The sequence below is a fragment of the Acomys russatus genome, chromosome 24 (genome assembly GCF_903995435.1).
Source record: "Acomys russatus chromosome 24, mAcoRus1.1, whole genome shotgun sequence".
Lineage (NCBI taxonomy): Eukaryota > Metazoa > Chordata > Mammalia > Rodentia > Muridae > Acomys > Acomys russatus.
Window position 1 is genome coordinate 36469307 of NC_067160.1, and position 21671 is coordinate 36490977.

Genomic DNA, 21671 nt, shown 5'->3' on the forward strand with positions numbered 1-21671 from the left:
TTTAGCAACTTCCGAGGGGTGGGGGAGGGACCCTTACTGCATTCCCAACCCATGGATGCCTTCCGTCAGCAGTTCAGAGGGACTGTTTCTCCACATTAGAGCAGGTTGACATCTTTCTGGCCTCAGGCAGGGATAGGACCACTGTTAGCACCTTGCCACCTTTGGTGGATGGTAATATGTCCTGAGTTGACCTGGCTGTCTCTTGTGTCTTTATTTCTGCAGAGCCATGGCAGGTGGCCAAGGGTGGGGGGGTGTTTGCTTTGGTCTTGGGGAGGGCAGCTGGGTATTATCAGTAGTCTCTGAGACATGATGGACCATTACACTGGGCTACACAGCGTTAATCTCCCAAGTTTCCTATCTCTTTCAATAGGCTGTGGGAGCCTGTGCTCTAGTTATCTTGGTGCTTTCTCCTGTTCCCCTCTCCCTCCCCAGTGAGGTTTCTTGACACTTTAGAGTCTAAGAATCAGTGGAGGGTGGGAGCACAAACTGGGGGTATGATTCAGGATCTGAGTTGAAGAATTATTATAGTTTAGACTAAAAAAAAAACCACAATTTGTGTATGTGTGTGTGACACACATATAAGGGTTCCCCCAGAGGCCAGAAGAAGGTGTTGGCTCTCCTAGAACTAGGGTTACTGGCAATGGTGAGCTACCAGATGTCAATATGGGTCCTGAACTCTAGTCCTATGGATGAGCTGGGAGGGCCCTTAACTGCTTAGCCATCTCTCCAGCCTCAAATTAGTTGTAAGCATCTTTGAATGGGTGCAAACTTTCTTATGTAAAAAAAAAAAAAATTAGAAGAAAGATGATTTGAGACAAAGTTTTGCTGCCCACCCCAGGCTTCTTTGAAACTCACTGTGCAGCCTGAACCAGCCTTGAGCTCTCCATCCTCCAAAGTCCATTTTCCGAGCATTAGGGTCAGAGGGATGTCCCGCCATGCTTCACTTAAGCCAAAGAAGTCTGAAAACATTGAAAGGTGACTTGTGACTTGACTCCTGGAGATACGGTAGAGCAAGAATAAGGGTTGGGTGTATCCCTCTCTTCCTGGAACAATGGACACAAAAGCGGGGAGGGCAGACGTCTGTGAGGTATACATACTGAGGGCACCAGCGCTCACTCTCTGTCCTACAATACATTTGGATGCCTGCAGTTTTATCACTGCAGACTCATTCTTTTGGATAGTCCATTCATCAGGAGGCTTCCATCTATATCTGTCAGGGAAACACAGTCTTTCAGAGGAGACCTGTGAGGAAAGCAGCTATCAGCTATCAGTTCCAGTTTGCGGAGCACCAAAGCAATGTCACTTATGCAGTGCAGGACACAGCAAGGGAGCAGTGAAGGGCCAACTGACCCACCCCGAAGCCTGAGCTCATACTCTGCCACTTGCTTTGTGTCTCACATGAGCAACAAGTTCTGGGGTTTTCTGGTTGAAGAGTGGTCTGATTATAGAAGCTCTAGCCTCCAACAACACCTCTCTCTCTGTCTCTCTCTCTCTCTCTCTCTCTCTCTCTCTCTCTCTCTCTCTCTCTCCTCTCTCTCACTCTCCTCTCCGCTCATCTCTCTCTCTCTCTCTCTCTCTCTCTCTCTCTCTCTCCTCTCTCCTCTCCTCTCTCTCTCTCTCTCTCTCTCCTCTCTCTCTCTCTCTCTCTCTCTCTCCTCTCTCCCCCTGCATTCCCACCTTGGAGTAATTCCAAGAGTTCCTGGAGAAAACCTGGCAGGCATACACCTATGGGTACCCATACTGTGTTTGTATTTACCACATCCTTTCCTTGTTTGAGTGCTGCCTTGCTACTGCCTCAGTGTCACAGCCATCCAACCCAAGGGGACTATGTACTTTATAGAGCGGTGCCCAGTGAATAAAGCTATGCATCCCAGATCGAAGGTGTGGGGACTTTCTTGACAGTGGTAGATACCACGTTGTCAGCAGCCACGTGCTCTGAGTGGATATAGAGGACACCTGGTATCTACAGCTCTTAGCTCAGACCTAGCTCCCTCAAGCTCTCTGCCAACAGTGAATACAGACATGATGCCTCTGTGCCCTTCCTAGCTCTACTCTCAAGCCCTGTCTGACAGACTCGGGAAACAGACATCTTTGGGGCCCATCTGATGTCTTCAAATGATCATTTAAAGTTGCCTAATCAGTCCTCTCGTTGGGTGGACTGTGGGCCAGAGAGAGGCTTAGAGACTGTCAGAAGCATTTGTAGGGTGCCAAATAACAGGAGACTGGAGCCGATGGCAAACAGGAGGAAGAGCCTCGTGGATTTCAGGGGCTTGGTAATATCCCTACTCTTCCCAACATTTATTGTTCCTTCCTTTCTTGAATGACATGAGCTAGTGAAGTCCCATGTCTACATATGTTGATTTGAATTATACTTTTGTCACTGGCACCTAAAAGAAATCTACAAGTTCAGCAGTTGACAGTTTTTGGTTTCAGTTCCTTGATGTCTGTTTGCAGCTTTCCCTTGGGTTTGACAGAGGGAGCTGCTCGCCAATTGAGAATCTGCCATCATACACTTTCCTATTTTCCACCCTACTCCTTTCCTCCTATGAGCTTAGTCCCTTTAACCTAAGGTGACACCCTGGAAATGTCACATCTATGCAAATAGACTCTAAAAGAGAAACAGCGTAACCCGTTGGCAGTTAAAGGCATTGTCTTTGGAAGTTGCTGACTTCCGGGAAGTGGATCCTGGCTGAAGTGTGGCAGAAGTGGAACATGCACACTGCGTACTGAACTCCATACTTAGGAGCTCCATCCTGAGTGTGGCAGTGCCAGGAGGTGGAGGCTAGAGGGAGATGATGACATTATTGGTGAGTTCTGTCACTTAAAAGGGATAATACCTTGGCTGCAATACAGACAGAGAAAATCTGTCTCCTGCATCACTTTGATTTTCCTGCCTCCCCATGAGATCACTTTTGCATGCTCCTACCACGGTGATGTCATTTGCCACAAGTCCTCACCAGAGGCTGAATATATATGAATATGAACAAGAAATCTTGAACTGTCAGCTTCCAAAGCCATAAGCAAAATAAACCTTTGAAAAGGTCTTTTTAAGGTACCCAGGCTCAGGCATTTTGTTCTCATAAGAGAAAAAGTCTATTTCAGGGAAATGGAGGGTGTATTTGTCAAGGTGATTCTTACCTGTTAGTGGCCTGTCTTACCGGACAAATACAGACATCTGTATGCTTGTCGTGCTTACTTTCCAACTGATAGCACTGCTAACCTGAAACACAACATATACATGTATGTGTGTGTGTAAATAATTTGTGCTGTATTTGAAGGCAACCCAGGGTATGGATGCCTATTTTATTATGTATACTTTAAGTTTAGGGATTTTAATTTTAATATTTAGATTGGTCTTGAATAGGATACAGGTGGTAGTGTGTTCTCCAGAAAAGCAAAACAAAACAACCCAGAACCATCCCATATACACACACATACTTACACAAATGTCCAGGTAGATTCGAACACATGTGCACATATAATAGTCTCATAGAAACTAGCTCCCAAAACCAGAGCTACAGAAGAAGCCCCCTGTTTTAAGAAGCCCTACCATCAGCAGGCTGCATAGCCAGAGAGGTGGGTGCTATGATTCAGGGTGAGAAACAGGCACACTGGTGTTCAGGATGGAGAGGCAGGGCATCCTGGCAAAGACAGAGATTAAGTCATCATTCCTTCACTGTCTGCTAATCAGACTCCTTAACTGACCGGAAGATGCTTGCTCATGTTGGCGAGAGCAATCCCCTTACAGCACACTGGGAAACAGCAGCTCACCAAGCAGCTGTGTGTCCCTTACTTTAGGTATCAAAGGAAGCTCACCATCTCAGGTTTGGGAGGCAAAACCTGCAGAACTCTGACCAGATTCCAGGGATGGGGGTCCTCCTCCTACTCCACTGATTAGAAAATAGCTGCCTGTTAGGAATATTATACACTTCTACTTTCTTCTGCATTTATGGTCAGTCTGCTTCTTGCAGGGGGCTGGGAGAATGGAAGAGAAGTTCGCCATCTTTGATTTTGCTTCTAGGTTCCCAGTCTTGTGTTGTTTACAAAATGTTTATCAATAGGGAGTTTATCTGCCCATCCTTTCTGATCTACCTACTAACCTTGTCTAAGGGTGGGCCATCCAACACCTGGGACAGTGCTTCTTTCAGCCATGACATACAATTCTTCCACATTAGTTTTCTGTATCAAAGCTAAGTTCATGCTCTTTCACCATTTGTGTCTTTTTCTCTTCTTTCTTTCTTTCTTTTTTTTTAAGAGTTGATGGTACTCATTTTCTGCCAGTGTTTGCTCACCTCTCAATTCAGACTCACCTGGGCTCACAGGACTAGAGAGTGAGGGCACAGAGACAGGGGAGGTTGCCTCATGATTCCAGAGCTGAACTGAGGAACCATGGACTGCCTGTTGGTGGGCACATAAATGGATATCAATGACCCTGCAGTCTTATGGGATGGTGGATGGATGCCAGTGAAGATCAGGAGGCTGGGAGAGAAAGTTTGAGGAAGTGCTTACATCCTGGAGCCCTCTTGGGACCTTCCCACTTCCCTGGTCCTGCTTCTTGGGGGTGGTGGCAGAGGTTATCTGCCCACAGAAGATCTCCAGTCATTAAGTGAAACAGAAGCTATCAAGAAGCATGGGCCATATTGGTGAACACTTGTCAATCCTGATAATCCCGTGGGCTAGAAGATAAGGTCAGCAATGAAAAGCCTTCTTGAGTCTTTCTTAAGTTCATATGTCTGCTGAGCCTAACTGATGAGCTCATACAAATCACTGTGGCTGCATCCCAGAGCTAGAAGGTCTGGGAAGCAACACTTATGTATTTCAAGTCTTGCATATTTTTTGTGGCAAGTTCTTAATGTGCTTTCATGTGAATAATTTATGACTGAAATTCTCCCACCCTCCAGTCTGACAAATTTGTGTTGAAATTAAAATCATGAGTCCCTTGAGAAAAGCCCTGGAGAGGAATTATAGAAATATAGCCTTTCCTGTTGGCACAAAGCTAATTTCTTTGTTCCTTGGCTGAGTAGGGAAGCTCTACAGGAACCTCTTATTAGGAAACCCATTCCTCGTTTTTCTCCCCCATTCCTGATTGCTTCTCTTCCTCGTGTTTCATTTTATCTGAACACAGACTTCATATGCTTTTTTAGACTACTACAGTACACAAATTAACAAGGTAATGCTTTAAATGCGCATGCTGGAGGCACACGGTGGAGGCGTGCAATGTGCCCGTGCTACTGCCTCCTTTAAGAGTGGTATAATTTGAGGAAGGTGAGCAAAGAGCTTCCATATGCTTGTTTAGTTCCTCTTGCTGGTGACACACCACCCGGCACTTGCTCGCTTATGCAGTAGTTAGGCTCATTTTATCTGGCTAACATCTTCCTTTCCCCCTTTGGAACATAATTCTAAGCTCAGGGCTTTGTTTGCACATTACAGAACTATGGCTACAAATGAGTCAGAGATCAGGGTTTCACTTGAGGAACAGTGACAGGAGATACTTAAAAAAAAAACATAAAGGGTTTTCTACTTAGCCTCTCGTGGGTTACGCAGGGTTATGTGAGCTGTGAGGCTAGTTCTTTCTCACAGTCTTGTATCTGCAAGAGCTGGGTAAATTGTCATGATGAGGTTTTTCTGAGGAAACCCTTGTCTCGCCTTCATGATTTTACCTTCTGGGAGCTTCTGCCACCTGTATCATAGCAAAGTGGCCCTGTCCCCAGTCCTCCAAGCATGGAGTAAGGGGTCCTTTGAGTGCCTGTCTGGAGTATATGAACACTGAAGGCCAAACTAGAGTTCTAGACAAATCTACCTGTGTGTGTGTGTGCTTTCATGATCACCTTTGACATACCACCCAAACCAATACTTTTTTTTCCTTTCCTTGATGGATGGGGGACAGCAGAGTAATTCAGCTGTGATGGGATCTCTGTGCAAGAATTTGCACTTTCCAGAGTCCTATCTGTGTTCACTGAGTGGTCAGGCTGATCAAGCGTTTGCATAAAGAGTGTTCGCAGGGTGGACATCCAGGGTAGATTGTGCGGCTCAGTGAGAAAGAACATCAGTAAAACAGGCTTATTCCATTTTTGGCCTCGTCATTGTTAGTACCTTAATGTTTTAATCTTGAGCTAGTTAGCTCAGAACCACAAAGTACCTCTCACAACTTCTGATGAAAGTAACTATCTTTAAAGACAGCAGAGGTTAGAGTGAGCACAGATGAGAGACCACCTCTTTTTCCCTAGATACTCTGATAGACATAGGAATATACTGGAAGGCCCCAGAAGACTTTCGTCTCTATCTCATTGGTTAGAGATATCTATGGCAGCTCAACATATGAGTTTAAAACCTGTATAACTGAAGAGCCCTCATCCAAACTACTGGGAACCGTAGATACGCAGGCATTGGATTTTGTGTTTGGATATTCTCTGGGATAAGACCTAAGTCTTAACAAAGAAAACCATGTCTTATGTATACACCTTAGACTCATAGCCTACAGGTAATTTTCTATGGTATTTTAAAAATAGTTTTGCACATAATAGTTTCACTATATGGATTTTTCTACTTTTAGTATTGTGTCAGTACTCAAAATGTTTAGGATTTGGGTACATTTCAGATTTTGTATGTTTGGTGTTCAATATACTGGGGTTTCCAGGATGGCTTAGGTAATCATCACTTAAACATACAGGTAAGCATGTTTTCTTTCTGCTAAAGATGCCCTTTGGTATATAAGGAGGGCATGGCTATTGAGGAGCACACTGATCAGTGACAGCATTGTTGAGTTTTCTTCCATACCCAGTCTCAGAGAGTGCTGCCGACTTTTGTCATATGAGTAGCTATGCAAGCTGAACTTCCTTCAGGTGAGAAGCAGCATTGGAAGTGTGGCACAATTTTGGCCAATGATTTATGTGTAGCCTTGGGAAGTGTCTTCATGTTGGTAAACCAGTTTTTGACTAAACAAGACAGAGTGGAGAGGAAAAGGTACTTATTTTTGTAGTAAAATTTGTTTTTATGATTGAGATGGCTGGTGCTCCTCCCCCCACCACCACCCCCCATTGCAGGCATGAGGAGAGTCAAAGCATCCGGGCTTTGACAATAGCACTGAATGACTCAGTTAACTACCGCCACTCCTACCCCGACGCCCCACCAAGAAGAGATTCACTTTCAGAAGATTCAGAATTACTTTTGCTATTACTTAGACATTTTCCTGCTGAAAGGGCCCAGCCATTGTGGGTGGTGCCATGCCTGGGCTGATGATCCTGGGTTTTATAAGAAAGCAGACTGAGCAAGCCACAGGGAGCAAGCCAGTAAGCAGCACCCCTCCATGAGCTCTGAATCAGCTCCTGCCTCCAGGTTCTTTCCCGGTTTGAGTTCCTGTCCTCACTTCCTTCTATGATGAACTGCGATGATGAAGCCTAAGCTGAGTAAACCCATTCCTCCCCAACTTGTTTTTTGGTCATTGTGTTTCATCATCGTAATAGAAACCCTAACTATGGCAGATGAGTATGTGCTCTAAGTTTAAATACTTAAAAATACAAGTGGATGCTCTTCACCAAAGCAGATACGCAGAGATCAAACTTGTAGGTCAAATCCAGGTGCATTTAAAAAAATAATTAATCGATTTTGTGGCTTAAAGAAGAAATCTGAAATCTTGCTCATTGTTGTCTATGGATTATTGATCTTAACTTTTGTAACTTACTTTTTAAATGTTTGTTTGCTTGTTTTTTTGTTTGTTTGTTTGTTTGTTTGTTTTAAAAGCAGGGTTTCACTTTGTAGCCAATGCAGGCCTGGAGTGCACTGTGCAGCCCTGCCTGGCTTTGAACTAGTGACAGTCATCCTGCCTCAGCTGCCCATGTGATGGGATCATACATACAATATCATGTCCAAATGTTTTCTTTTCTGTTCCCATTAAGATTTATCCACTGGCTTAAACTTTTCCTCATTCCCAAATGTGATCCTGATGATTTATGGTCTTTTAAAGGCCTTTTGCAATATCTGGGTGCTCTGGTTATTGGCTTCAAGCATTTTAAAACAACTTCAGCCTGCCTCTGTAGGCAAGGACTCGCTAGAGAAGGTTTTGCTGCGCCTCATATAGACCCAGCCCAGTGCTTCCTTCCTCTATATAGTTCTTTCCCCTATATATAGATCAAACAGTTTCTAAAAGTAACTCTAATTCCTGGTCTTCAAAGTCTGCTGAGCAGCTCCGAAATTTTCTCCAGAAATAATTAAGTTTCCACTCACCCTTACTCATTTAAGCCAGCTGTCCCCAAATTTGCAAAGGTCATTTGCTCTAAAATGACATTCCTCTGGTCTGCCACAGGCTTCATCCTTCTTTGGTGGGAAACTCTGGGTTTCACTGGCAAAATTGTATTGAGGCCTATCAGCATAAGAAGACAGATCCTTAATAGTTTAAGTCAAAACAGATAAAGCCTGTATGGAAGTCAAAGGAAAAAGATGATTGAAAGAGACATGGCAGGGTGGAGTTCTAGATGTCAGCCATCAGAATAGAGGCTAGGTGCACATGATCGTCAACGGGCCCAGTGCTTCCTGCTGCCCCAGCCTTTTCTGGACCATTGCCAGACTTAACAGCTCTGGCTACGCCATTCAGCCACTCTCTTCTGTGATGGCAGCCGGAAAGAGAATTCCTTTGTTTCCTAAAGCCTGAGCAACTTTCCAGCTGAAACAAAGCTGCTCCTTCCATCTTGAGAATCATTTCACATAGAAAGCTGCAGAAGAGGGGCCCTGTTTGTGTGCTTGAAATGGACGGTGAAGCTTGTCAGGGGACAGCCATGGGAACCTTTCCCAGGGTCACTTTACAAAGGCTGAAAAATGAAACAGCAGAAATTAGACCCAGACAAGGCCTGTTAGGTATGACTGCTATACAAATTTCTGGGGGGGTTCTGATACTTCCAAGTAAAGCATACTTTAAAGTGTGCTGGTCATATGCTAAATTATCATTCAGTGTGTGTGTGTGTGTGTGTGTATGTGTGTTTATGTGTATGTGTGTGTGTGTGAGAGAGGGGGGGTGAAATCAATATTGAGAAGAGTATGTATAATATAAGGTGATTGTCCGTTGTTCAGTTGTTCAGTGACTGGTGTATATGAGCCCTTGCTAAATATTTGGTTACTGGCTGTGTCTGTGTATTGACACATGTTTTTTGTGTTGGTAACACTGTAAAGCCTTTGCTCTTATCTGAAGTTTTACTATTCAAACCTTTTCCTCCATTTTAAATGCCATCTGTCTCTTACCCCCTATTCCTAAGGAGAGTCATTGCTAAGTCCTCAGTACTACTGCTGCTTGGTGCGTGTGTGTGTGTGTGTGTGTGTGTGTGTGTGTGTGTGTGTGTGTGTGTGTGTAGTTACCAGACCATGGTATCGCAGGACACTGGTGAAAGAGGAGAGATGCTAAATTGAGGGACATTATTTCAGAAAGGGAAGTCAGAATCCAGGAGAGCCATCCAAGGTGCCTCCTCAGCTTGGCCTTGCAAGAACAGGTGCCTCAGCTGCTGCAGGAAACCCTGGGAATGCCTGAGCTTTGGGAAAGTAGCACAAGTTAAGGAAAAAAAGAAAAAAGAAATGTAGCTGGAGAGTGGACATTTGTACATATTTTCCATAGCAAGAAAATTATAACTCACAGTATACAGTTTTTAACTAACATTCTTTTTACTAAGGTCTTCTGTCTTAACAGGTGTTATTAAAGGTAATGAGTACTTGAGGGGTAAGGGAATGACTCTTTTACTGAAACATTTGTGGAAGCATCTGTCATGGTGGTGTTAAGTGCCTTATGTCTTAGTTTCCAAGGAGCACCATGACCTGCAAATGACTGTATGATGCTTGGTGGTGGTAACTGCCATACCTTGAAAATGGAAGGCTCTAGATTTCATGTTGGGTTTGAAACAAACCCTCAATGTTTGCGTATGATCCTGCAAGAGATCATGTGCTGGGAAAGAAAAGAGTACACACTCTGCCTAGAGTAAAGGATAAAGAAGAGGAGGGCCTGGAAATGGAAGCCAGTTACCTGTTCTCCCTACATACTCCACGGTGATGTTTGGACTAGATCCTGGTAGAATGTTCCCATGGCCTTTGTGGTTGGCTTTCTCTTTGATCTGGGCCTCTGGGATGCATGGCCTTGAAGGGGGCAGTTAGAGTGTGCATAGAATCTGCATGTCCAGCACTTGTAGCTTAAAGACTATGGGGCCGTTATAGTAGGGTTTTTTGTAGGGCATTTCATTTGTTTTAAAAATAGAACACTTGCCTAGCATGTACAAAGCCCTGTATCCTATCCTCAGCACACCAATAAACAAATGACAGATACATAAAGGAATAAAAGACTTCTTGTAAGTGTGGCTATAGAGATGGCTCCGCAGATAAGACCACTTGCTGTTCTTGTAGAAGACCTGAGCTTAGATTCCCAGCTCCCTTTTCAGACTGCTCATATGGCTGCCCAGCTCCACGGGATCCAATGTGTTCTTCTGGCTTCTGAGGATGCCTACACTCACAAACATATACCACATGTACATGTGCATGCACACACACACACACACATACACACACATCAAGTCTTAAAACATAATATAAAAATGGTTTTGGTGGTGTGCATCTGTAGTCCTAACTACCTGGGAGGCCAAGCTAGTAGAATCACAGCTTGAGGCCAGCCTGGGCAGCATATGGGACATAAAATTAAACAGAAACAGAAAGAAGATATTTTTATATAGAATAGTTATAAAGGCTCCCATTTAAGCCCAAGAGCCACGGTCTTATTAGCAACTAGTATAAATTCATGGTGGCACCAGGTTGGTAATTCATTTCTTTGGCACAGTGAGTGCGATGTGCCCAGTTTCAGGGCTGGGTGCGCAATTATAAACCATCCAGTAGTCTCTACACTCTTAGAGGTGATGGACTGTAAATGAGAACCAAAACATCGCGGTGGCACTTGAAACAGTTTCTATATTGGAAGCCTTTTAATGTATAAAGGATATTATATCAGACTAATAGCAACGCATCAGCCAACATTCACCATGGAGAGCTCGGCCTCCAGCCCCATCACTGTAGAGGACCACTGTGAATCTCTCCTTACTCTCTTCCTTGCCCTTCTGTGGGGCGCTTTAGTGTGTGGTCCTTACATATCATGTTGGCGCAAGTGATGCTGGACTCTTTTCCTGTCGTCCCACCCCTTCCTGATGATGTCATCTCTTGTACCACTGTAGAAACCGGCCAGTGTCATGCAGTACAGACTGTGTAGCCTGCTGCACTCCCACTGTGTGTGTGAGAATTAAGGAGCCAGTTTTACTGCAGCTCATCAATCCAGTTTTTCAGGTCCCAGCCCAGATGCTATCTTTCAAAGTAGTTTCTGGTCACCCAGTTCCCCAGATGACTGCCCCTCACCCCACTCCCTCGTGATTAAAAAAAAAGTGTGTACAAACCAGAGGAAGGAAGGAAGAACAATATACAAAGAACCATGGGAAGCAGAGGGGTTATTCTCTTCTCTGTTTATAGTATGTTGTAGTGCTTTCCAGAACTGTAAGTCACATTGCCCAGGCTGACTGGGAAAGTGGGTCATTAACCCTTTACATTCTATATTTAAAATAGGTCTATCCTTAGAGAAAATAAAGCCTGTTATATATGAATGTGTATGTGCAACACGCACACACACGCACGCGCGCACACACACACACACACACACTCATTAGACAAAAAAAAAATGTTAACAAGATTTATAGACATAAGAGCAAGGTCTTCCAGAGGCAATTGAAATATGTGACAAGCATTAGCATTTCAGAGTAGTGATGAGCTGCTTGTGTGAATTGATGTGGCTAAGAATGAGACAAGGCATATTAAAAGCTGAGGCCACATCAGGCTTAGGAGCAGCTGAATATGAGCAATTACAAAGCAGTTAAGCCATTAAATGAAACTGAAGATCTTGTGAACTGCCAGAGCAAAAGGCACCTCAGTGTGACCAAACACGGCATCGCTCATGCTCTGCTCTCAAAACAGGCACCTTAGGAGGCACACTTTTCCATGTGGCAATCTCATACCAAGGAAGTCCATTGTGTGCGCATGTCCATTGTGTGAGCAGAATGTGGGGCTGGGGCGATTCCTGCAGCCTTTGGTGTGGGAGCATATGGAGAACAGCTCACCTGGCCTCTCTGACCGTGTTCATCATCCGGGTTCATTTGTTAGCTCACTCCTCCTGTGGAAAGCATTGCAAACAAAGGCCATGCTATCGGTGGGAAGATGTTTGCTCTGCTTCCGTTCTGCTTGAGTGTTAGGCACTTTAGCACAAGAGGGCTTCAAGAACATATTACACGAGGGGAATTAATCCTAAGAACATCTGTTCTTTACCCTAATCACTGTGGCTTGGCTGTATGACTTGATAGTAAATAAGATTATTTCAAGGGGAAAAAAACTGAGCCAGTTTTAATGTGGATCTGGCCTAGGAGAGTAAATCTGTGCCTATGTGTGCAAGTCATTCTGAATGGCTTCATTGGTTGTCAATAGAAACATCTAATATTTATTAAGCTTCTGCCATGTGATAAGCGTAGGGTAGCAAAGTCTGCATGTTCATTCAGGAGAAGCATCGTGTTGGATTAGAAAGGGCAGCACAATTACTGTTTCAGTCAGCACAGCGTCCAGCTAGCAGGCTGGGGGACACTGGGTAAGTCATTTAAAGTACTCAGAAGATATAAGGAGGGGAAGTGACTATGTTAAATCTATTTGAAAGGTGTGTGTGTGTGTGTGTGTGTGTGTGTGTGTGTGTGTGCCCATGCATGTGTGTATCTGTGAAAGACTAGTTTTTTTTAACTTAAATTAATTAATTTATTTACTTTGCATCCCAATAGTAGCGCCTCCTTCCTTTCCTTTCAGTATCACCTTCTCCCTCTTCCTCCTACCCCTCCCCCATCTACTTCTCAGAAAAGGGAAGTCCCCTGCATCTACCCATCTCAGCAGGTCAAGTTGCATCAGGACTGAGCACTGAGTGAATCCTCTGCCACAGTGGCCTGGCAAGAGAGGCACCCCCTCAAGGGGAAAGTGATTTTAAAAAGCAGGCAAAAGAGTCCTTGTCAGAGACAGCAACCCACTCCCCTTACAAGGGGATCCACATGAAGACCAAACTGCCCATCAGGGACATATGTGTCAGGGGCCTATATCCAGTCTATGTCCAGGGGTCCTTGGTTGGTGTTTATGTCTCTGCAGACACCCTGGGCCCAGGTTAGTTGGCTCTGTTGGTCTTCTTGCAGCGCTCCTGTCACCTCCAGGTCCTTCTAGTCTTCCCCCAACTCGTCCACAAGGCTCTCTGTGCTTCATCCAATGTTTGCCTGTAGTCAGCAGAGACTAGTTTTTAGAGGCTTTGAAATTTCAGAATTACATGGAGTCTATGTGCATCCTGATCATAATTTGTATTACTTTTCTGCTGTCTCTAGGATAATACACTTTTTATTTATTAAACTGCATTTTCTTCTTCCCTAATTCAAGCTGGTCCTCAAATTCTGCTTTAATTCTTCAAATATCTCTCAATGTTTTATCTTTTCCAGTAAGCATTCTATGTTGGGGAGGCCCCTGAGGCTGAGAACACAGGTTACAGAACAGAAGAGATTTGCGTTCTCCTGTCGTCCCTGCCTGTATGATCTTGTGAGCCTCACTTCTACGTTGTCTGAAAAGGGCCTTGTCTCAGAATTGCTGTGAACATGGGATGAAAAAAAGATGTGTGTAAGATGCTCAGCAAAGGATTTGGTACCAACCTCTTTGGCCTTAGCTAGTTCCACTGATGCAGCAGTCCTTGCTGCACTAGTTCATACTGTCACTTCTGTGGGGCTTCCCTCACCATTCTCTTGTTGCCGTGGGCAGCTGGGACATTCCTAATTCTACTCAAAGTCTGTTTTGTTTTGGAGAGTTTTTATTGTTATATTTTGAGAATCACTGTGTGTCATTTTCTTGTGTCTAATGTGCCATTCGCTTCATTTACTTTACCTCCAACACTGTATTTTTATTAGCAGAGTTTGAATAGAGATTTTTGAAAACTATCCTTGGTTTCTTCTTAACTTACTTATGTCTTTCTCTATCTTCACATCCCCACCTAGAGGTGATTCCGTTGCACAGGGCATTGGGCGACATGTGGAGTTGTTTTGGGTTGTCATTACCAGGTCTAGAGAATGCGCTTCTGCATCCAGTGGGTCAAGCTCAAGGATTCTAATGAGTATCTTACAATGTGTAAGAATGCCTCCACAACAAAGAATGACCTGGGCCCAGATGTTGGTGGTGCCCAGGTTGAGAAATGTAGGGATACTGTCTCAAACATGTTGGTAAATGTTAGTGTCTTTGTCCACTTGTCTTCCATCTGTATGCTTTATGACTTGGGATTTTTGGTTTTTTTTTTTTTTTCCTATAAATTGCTGTTTTCTTTCTCATGCCTCTTTCTATCTTGGTATTCTTTGAAGGATGTCAGTCATTGTAATCTTTTCTTGTTGCATGCTGGATATTTTTTGTTTGTTTGTTTGTTTGTTTCCTTGCAAATGTTCTCTAGCCTCCTTCCACATTTACATTAACTGGAAAGCATTATGACTCTGAAGATTTGTTTATAAGCTTTGTTGTGTAGGAAAAAGAGTAACTTTTAGTCTACGGGCCGTTTTGCCCAATACTGAGGCAACAGGCTAAGGGCAGCAGTACCTCACTGGCCTGCTCCCGCAGTGGCGAGCAGAGCCGAGATTCTTCCTGTATCAGCATGAGGTCTGACTGCTCTTTTTTCTGCTCTGTGTTCACACTTTTGTGCACACCTGCGCACACAGGCGTGGCACGGAAGAGCCTGCTGAGATCGGCATATGCAGTTCATGCAGCTCCTGTCTCTCTAGTCCACTGTGACCTTCCTCCACAAACACTTCACTTTATCCTGCTTCCGTCTTTGCTGTGGTTTGAAAACTCTACAGGCAGCAAAAGTGAATGTCTGAGACCCACTTGGTTTTTCTTCATCCTGGGGAATTTCTGGTCCAGGTTTCTTGTTGTCTAGTATGTGACCTCTTTCCATATGGTCAGTCTGTCTTTAAAGCCTAGAAAGTCCATCGTGGTCCATTGTAGGCTTTAAAGAAATGTCCATCAAGAATATCGCATATTCAAAACAGAATCAAATTGTATTTTCCTAGCCATGCTTCCAAGTAATATGCTGTCTTCACAGCCTCACTAGGATCAGCGCTGACACCTGAACCAGAGTGTGTATTTACCAGAACAATTTCTGAGCTTTTCTGTGTAAATTCTCCCTTGCTTCCTGCTCAGCTTCATTCTTCTCCTGAAATCTTTGCTTCAGTGCATCAGCTATTCCAGTTTTAAACCTTCTAACCTTCTGGATTCTATTTCGTATTCAATTAGTTTGGCTCCCCTTTTTGTTTGCCTTTTGGTCTTTTATGCAGTCAGGTCCCCAAGTTTATGTGCAGCTCAATAATTCATATACCTGTTTGTTGGTTACAATGTAATTTAATGGTGTGTTTATATTGCTGTATTTATTAGCCTTGAAAATCCTAACAGTGGTATCCATTTTCTGCCCTCGGGACATGCTCACATTTTAATTACCACTTATATATTAAAGAATATTTCTTTACATGTTTCTAGTAACCATTTTCCTTAAAGTCTTTCATTAAGATCGGTTTATTGAAAATGAAGGGTATGGGAAACATAACGAGAATTGAAAAATAAATGCAAGCAAGCCACACCAACCTCCCCACTGCAGTGCTCGCCAGCTGCCACACTGGCTAGTTTTCCTAGTGGTATGATATTTCAGATTTCTCAAAGCTAGGGAAAGATTAGCTCTTGCTGGCCTGTGGCCACTAGCCTGGGAGTTACAAGTCCTGATGCTGTTATCCTATAGCTTGGGTGAGCCTGATCTGGCCAAGCTTATTCTGCTCCATGTAGCACAATGCTTGACAGTAAAGCCCTGGGTTTAGGTTGAGTGGCTCATGCGATTAAAGATGGGAAATGTGGAGTCTTTCATCTTTGGTTTCCAAGTCAGAGCCAATCAAGAGTCCCTGGGTTTAGTGACCAGTTAGACGCTCCTGTGAAATAAGCTGTTGCTGTCAATCCTGCTTTTAATGAACAAGAATCCCCATAATTCTGTGCCACACGGTGTCCTTTGTTCTACAAGGTTGATAAATAGGCTGTGAATGGAATGATTTCTAGAAACAATTTATATGCAATTTCTTTCTCCCTCTTGTGAGCTTAAGCGGTTTGAGAGGATAAGCTATAGGTAGAAGTCTATCCAAACCTTATTACTGACCCAGACATGGAATCTGGAGATGTTCCAAGGCTGTAGGCTAATGTGGAGATGGAACCATGTAAAAACAAAGGGTCAAAAGAAAAGTCAAAGGGACATGAAGTCTACCGTTAGCTAGATAGGCTAACGACTGCCATGCTAGGAGCCAGCAGTTAGCAGCCACAGAACTCACTACTCAGGTGTTTCAGTTGGTGGAAGTTAAGTTTGGTGCTGCTGGTGAGGTCAATGGCAAAGCCTTCTACAAACTGGGTAGCAGGCTTAAGACCCTAGTAACACAGAGCTAGAAGCCCAGGCTTTCCCCATCTCATCACTAAGTCTTGGGGAGAGAGGTGGAGGAGAATACTGGGAGAGATTATGGAAGTTGGAGGGCATTTGTGGGTGATGTGGAAACCTAGTGCAGTGGAAACCCTTTGGAATCTCAGAGAGTGGTCCTAGTGAAGATTCCTAGTAATGAGGGATGTAGAGCCTGAACCAACCATCTTCTATAACCAGCCAAGGCTTCCTGCAGTGGGACTGGGACAGCAACTCAGCCACAAAACCTTTGACCTACAATCTGTCCTGCTTGCAAGGTGTGCTAGGGTAATGCTGGCATAGAACTTCTAATAATGGCCAACAAGGACTAGTCCAGCTTGAGGCCCACTCCATGAGAGGAAGCCCATGCCAGAAACTGCCTGGCTAGCCAGGAGCCAAACGCAGGGCAACTAAGAGACCCAGGATAGAACCAAACATGACTGGAAATGTTTTTAAATGAAATGATTCCTAATGACATTCTTCTATACTCAGCTAGGTTGGTGCCTAGCCCAGTTGTCATCAGAGAGGCATCACTTAGCAACTGATGAGAGCAGACGCAGAGATCCACAGCCCAAAACTAGGCAGATCCAGGGAAACCCCACAGAAGAGGGGAGGAAAGATTGTAGGAACCAGAGGCATCCAGGATACCATGTGAACACAGCCCAGGGAATCAACTAAGCAGGGCTCATAGGATGTCACAAAGACTGAAGTGACAGCCACAGAGCCTTATAGGTCTGTGCTAGGTCTTCTGCACATATGTTATGGCTGTGCAGCTTTGTGTTTCTGTGGTACTCCTAATAGTAGGAGTGGGGAGTATTAAACTCTTTTGCCTGCTTTTGAGTCCCTTTTTCTCCTACTAGATTTTTTTTGTCCACTCTTGCTATGAAGGTTTCTGTGTAGTCTTATCGTAACTTGTTGTGCCATGCTTGGTTGATGTCCCTGGGATGCCTGCTTTCTTTTTCTTTTTTTTAAAGGAAAACAGAAGGAGGAGTGGATCTGAGGGAGGTGGGGAGCTGACTGGGAGGAGTGGAGGAAGAGAAAACTGCAGTCAGGATGTATAAGAGAAGAATAAAACAAATCCTAGAAAAAATTCCTTTCAGTGAATGTATATGGGTCAATTTAACAAAACAACATGTATATTAAACAAGATAATGCAAAGATGGGTTATGACAAAGGAATTTAAATGACTTGGAATGAAACTGGGCCTGGAGGCTTAGGCCTGTCCGTAATCCCAGCCTCCCGGGGCTGTGGCACGAGGGTCACGTGAGTCCAGGGATTTGAGGCATCATAATGAAACCTTGACTCTTACGCAGAAGTCAAAGCAACTTCTCAAAATAAATACCTTGGGTCCTATTTACTTGAGGAGAAGGAAAAGAGAGATAAAGAATTGAAATGACATGTGAAATGTGCAGAAAATCTTTGATGGGTTGGTCTTAGTTCTTACGTGTTTAAAATGCTGAGTAATGTTCCGTTTAACCTTTTTCATACACATGGCCATGAAAAAGCATGCTTATAGCCTGTCTAGTGTATCATCATAGCAAGGAGGGCTGGGTACAGTTTTCCTGGTGGAGCTTCGTCTTGGAAGAAGCTTTGACTATGATTTTTCCATTAAGTACAGGTTCTGCAATCCAACTTCCACTAAAGATGCAAGTTTCCCATCTGGGTCCTTCCATTCCCTTATTCTTCCCATACCACTCTCGGTACCCCACCTGGAGTCTAGTGGTGAGTCCCAACATCCGTCTTGACTCTCTGCTGGGTGGAGTCTCTCAGGGACATCTATGTTGGGCTAATATCCACTTATAAGTAAGTATATACCATGCACGTCTTTCTGGATCTGGGATACTTTACTCAGAATGATCATTTCTAACTCCATCCATTTGCCTGCAAATTTCAAGATTTCCTTCTTCTTAATAGCTGAGTAGTATTCCATTGGTGGGGAGGCCGGTGGCACTCAGAAGAAGGGAAGCAGGCTATCCAGATGAAACCTAATATGTTGTGGCCATATGGCGGGGAAGGAGGACCCCTTGCGTCAGAGGCCTAGGGGAAGGGGAATAGGGTGGAAGAGGGAGGGAGGGAGGGTGGAAACAGGAAAATACAAGTAAGAGGATTACATTCAGGATGTAATCTGAATAAATTATAATAAATTTTAAAAAATTTTTAAAGATGCAAGTTTCCCAAAGTGGCAAAATACCCAGATTATGATTGAATTCAAACAAGAATTGGCTAACTGAATAAAAAGATGAACGTTGGAGCTGAGTGTCAATGGATCCCGTTTCTAGAATGTTCAACAGCTTGGCTAGAAGTGTCTCTGAGGAGTTCCCTGCTTATCAAATGCATATGTGGGTATCCTCCCATCCCTTACCAGCTGGAGTCAGCCCCAGCTTGAGCACTAGAAGAGGACCTTTAATTGTGCTAAGAGGTGGGTTTGTAGAACTGAGCGCTGTGTTGTATTTGATTCCCTTTGGGCTTAAACTAAACTTCAAGCAATCATTAAGACAAATATGTGGAGGCTGTTAAAACTATACGTTTTAATATGCTCCCCACAGTTGGAAAGTCAGTTTGTGAGGTTGAAAGAACTTGAAGATTCTTTCAAAGTCCCCTTGGGGAGTTGCAGCCTTTGTACACTCGGGTTTTTTTCTTCGTAAGGTCAGAAGGTTGGATAAGAGTAATCGGCAAGGGTCTTTAGATTATAAACACTATGCAATGAATTTTAACAGTATAATAATGTAATAAACAAACAAGTGAGCAATTCCTAAACCGTCTAAAAGGTCAAGGGATATTTTTATCAGATCTCTTTCCTTTTACAGAGGTTTTTTTTAGAACTGTAATTTGGAATCAGCACCAGAAGGTAATCTTTTGGAGCTGAAGTTTCACTTATTTACAAATTTCTAATCTGTGTCTGGTTAGCCAGTCTTAGCAGTATGGAACGTTCATTTAAAAACATAAAAAAGACACTGGGACATAATGCTTAATATCTTTATAAAAAATATATGGTAATTCAACATATATAATGCATAATACTTGAATCAGGGTAACAGAAATTTCCATTTTTTTTCAAACACAGTAATTTAAAAATATTTTTATTACTTATTTTTTGCATGCATGGGAATGTGCACATGCCATTGGCAGGGATGAAGAGGTCATAGAATCTAATTCTCTGCTTCCACTCTAAGTATCCTAAGGATTGATTTTAGGTCATCAGGCTTGGTGGCAATGTCTTTCCCCAGTGAGGCAGCTCATTAGCCTAAGCACAGTCATTTTCATTGGAAATTTTATGCTCTTCTAGTCACTGTGAAGCACATTGGAGAATGTTTGTGTCGATAGTTATCCTGGTGTGCTTCAGAAATCTAGAGACCGTTCCTCTTCTCTAAGTTTTGGAGTCCTCCATTGAACGTTTGCACCCCGTGTTGGCACTGATGTCTGCTTTTCATGTTCTAGAACAGCCTCTGCGGACTGCTCTCCATCGTGTTTCCCAAGCAGAGCTCCTGATCTCAACCCATCTCTTTCCATTGTTAGGTTTTGTTCAAAACCAAATATAACATTAAGACTAGACAGTAAAAATGAATTTGCCCATGGTATACATCTGTAGGGGCCAGCAGGGTCAGGAGAGAGAGAGAGAGAGAGAGAGAGAGAGAGAGAGAGAGAGAGAGAGAGAGAGAGAGAGAGAGAGAGAGAGAGAGAGAGAGAGAGAGAGAGAGAGAGAGAGAGACAGAGACAGAGACAGAGACAGAGACAGAGACAGAGACACAGAGACAGAGACACAGACACAGAGACAGAAACAGAGACACAGAGACAGAGACAGAGACACAGAGACAGAGACAGAGACAGAGACAGAGACAGAGACAGAGAGACAGAGAGCACCTGGTCTGCACTGTTGGCTTGCTGCAAAGGCTAGGCACCCCTTACCTTCTGGGACATGGTAAGAGGCTGGGGTTTTAAAATTAGACATAAAGATTTTTGATAGAGGTGAAGTGTTGAGGGGTCAGAATAAACTACTTAAATTTGGGGGTCCTGCCAATGTGTACTTAGGACAAAGCACACCGGCAAGCTAATTTTCTCCACCATCACGTCTTACTGTCTCCACCATTAAACGTAAGGTATAATGAGGAATTCTCAGGTCACTGGGCACAGTCTGTGGCCAGGATGTCTAAAGGGGCCTTTAATAAGGCACCAGTGGGCAAACAGCTTTGAGATTTACTCCTCTCCCACTGTACTGCGACCATGTCCATACTACAGAGCTTCCCCAAGTGAGACTTACCTACTTTTCAACAACCTCTCCTCCACACAGTGGCTTGTTTTCTAAGAGGACTCCCTGTCAATCATTGGAGAGGAAAATTTCATGCCTCTGAACATCTCTGCCATTGTCTAAGTGTTTCGTTTGTTTGTTTTGTTTTGTTTTGTTTTGTTTTGTTTCTTCACTTGCTGCAAAATGTCTATAAAGTATTTGCCAAATAGAAGTTTTTATGTTAGCCGTATAACCATTTTATTTCTGTAATGATGCTTTTGGTTTGTATATGTATTTTCTGGTTTTCTGTAGACATGCTTATCATTAATTTAAGCCGAGACTCCTCTACCTTTCTCCATGTCTGCTGTCAATTCTGTATTGATACATACCAGATAAATCATCAATTTTTTCACACTGAAAAAGGATCTGCTGGAATTTTTCAAAATTTTATTTATTAAAATTTTAAGTGAAAAATGTACTCTTCTCTCATACATTACATTGTGACTGCAGTTTTCCCTCTCTCCTCTTCTCCAAGTCCTCCCTCCACCCCCTCTCCTCTCACCCAGATTCATTCCTCCTCCATTTTCCTTCAGAAAAAGCAGGCCTTCCAAGAATGTTAATTGAACATGGCAAAAGAACTAACAGTAAGACTAGCCATAAACCATCATATCAAGGTAGGATGAGGCACCCCAGTAGGAGGAAAATGATCCCAAAAGACGACAAAAGAGTCAGAGACACCCCCATTCCCACTCTTAGGAGTCCTACAAAAACACCAAGCTACACAGCCATAGCATATATGCAGAAGACTTAGATCAGACCCGTTCAGGCTCTGTGATGGTCTCTTCAGTCTCTGTGAGCCCCTATGGGCCTTGCTCAGTTGATTCTCTAGACCATGTTCTCCTGGGATCCTCGACCCTC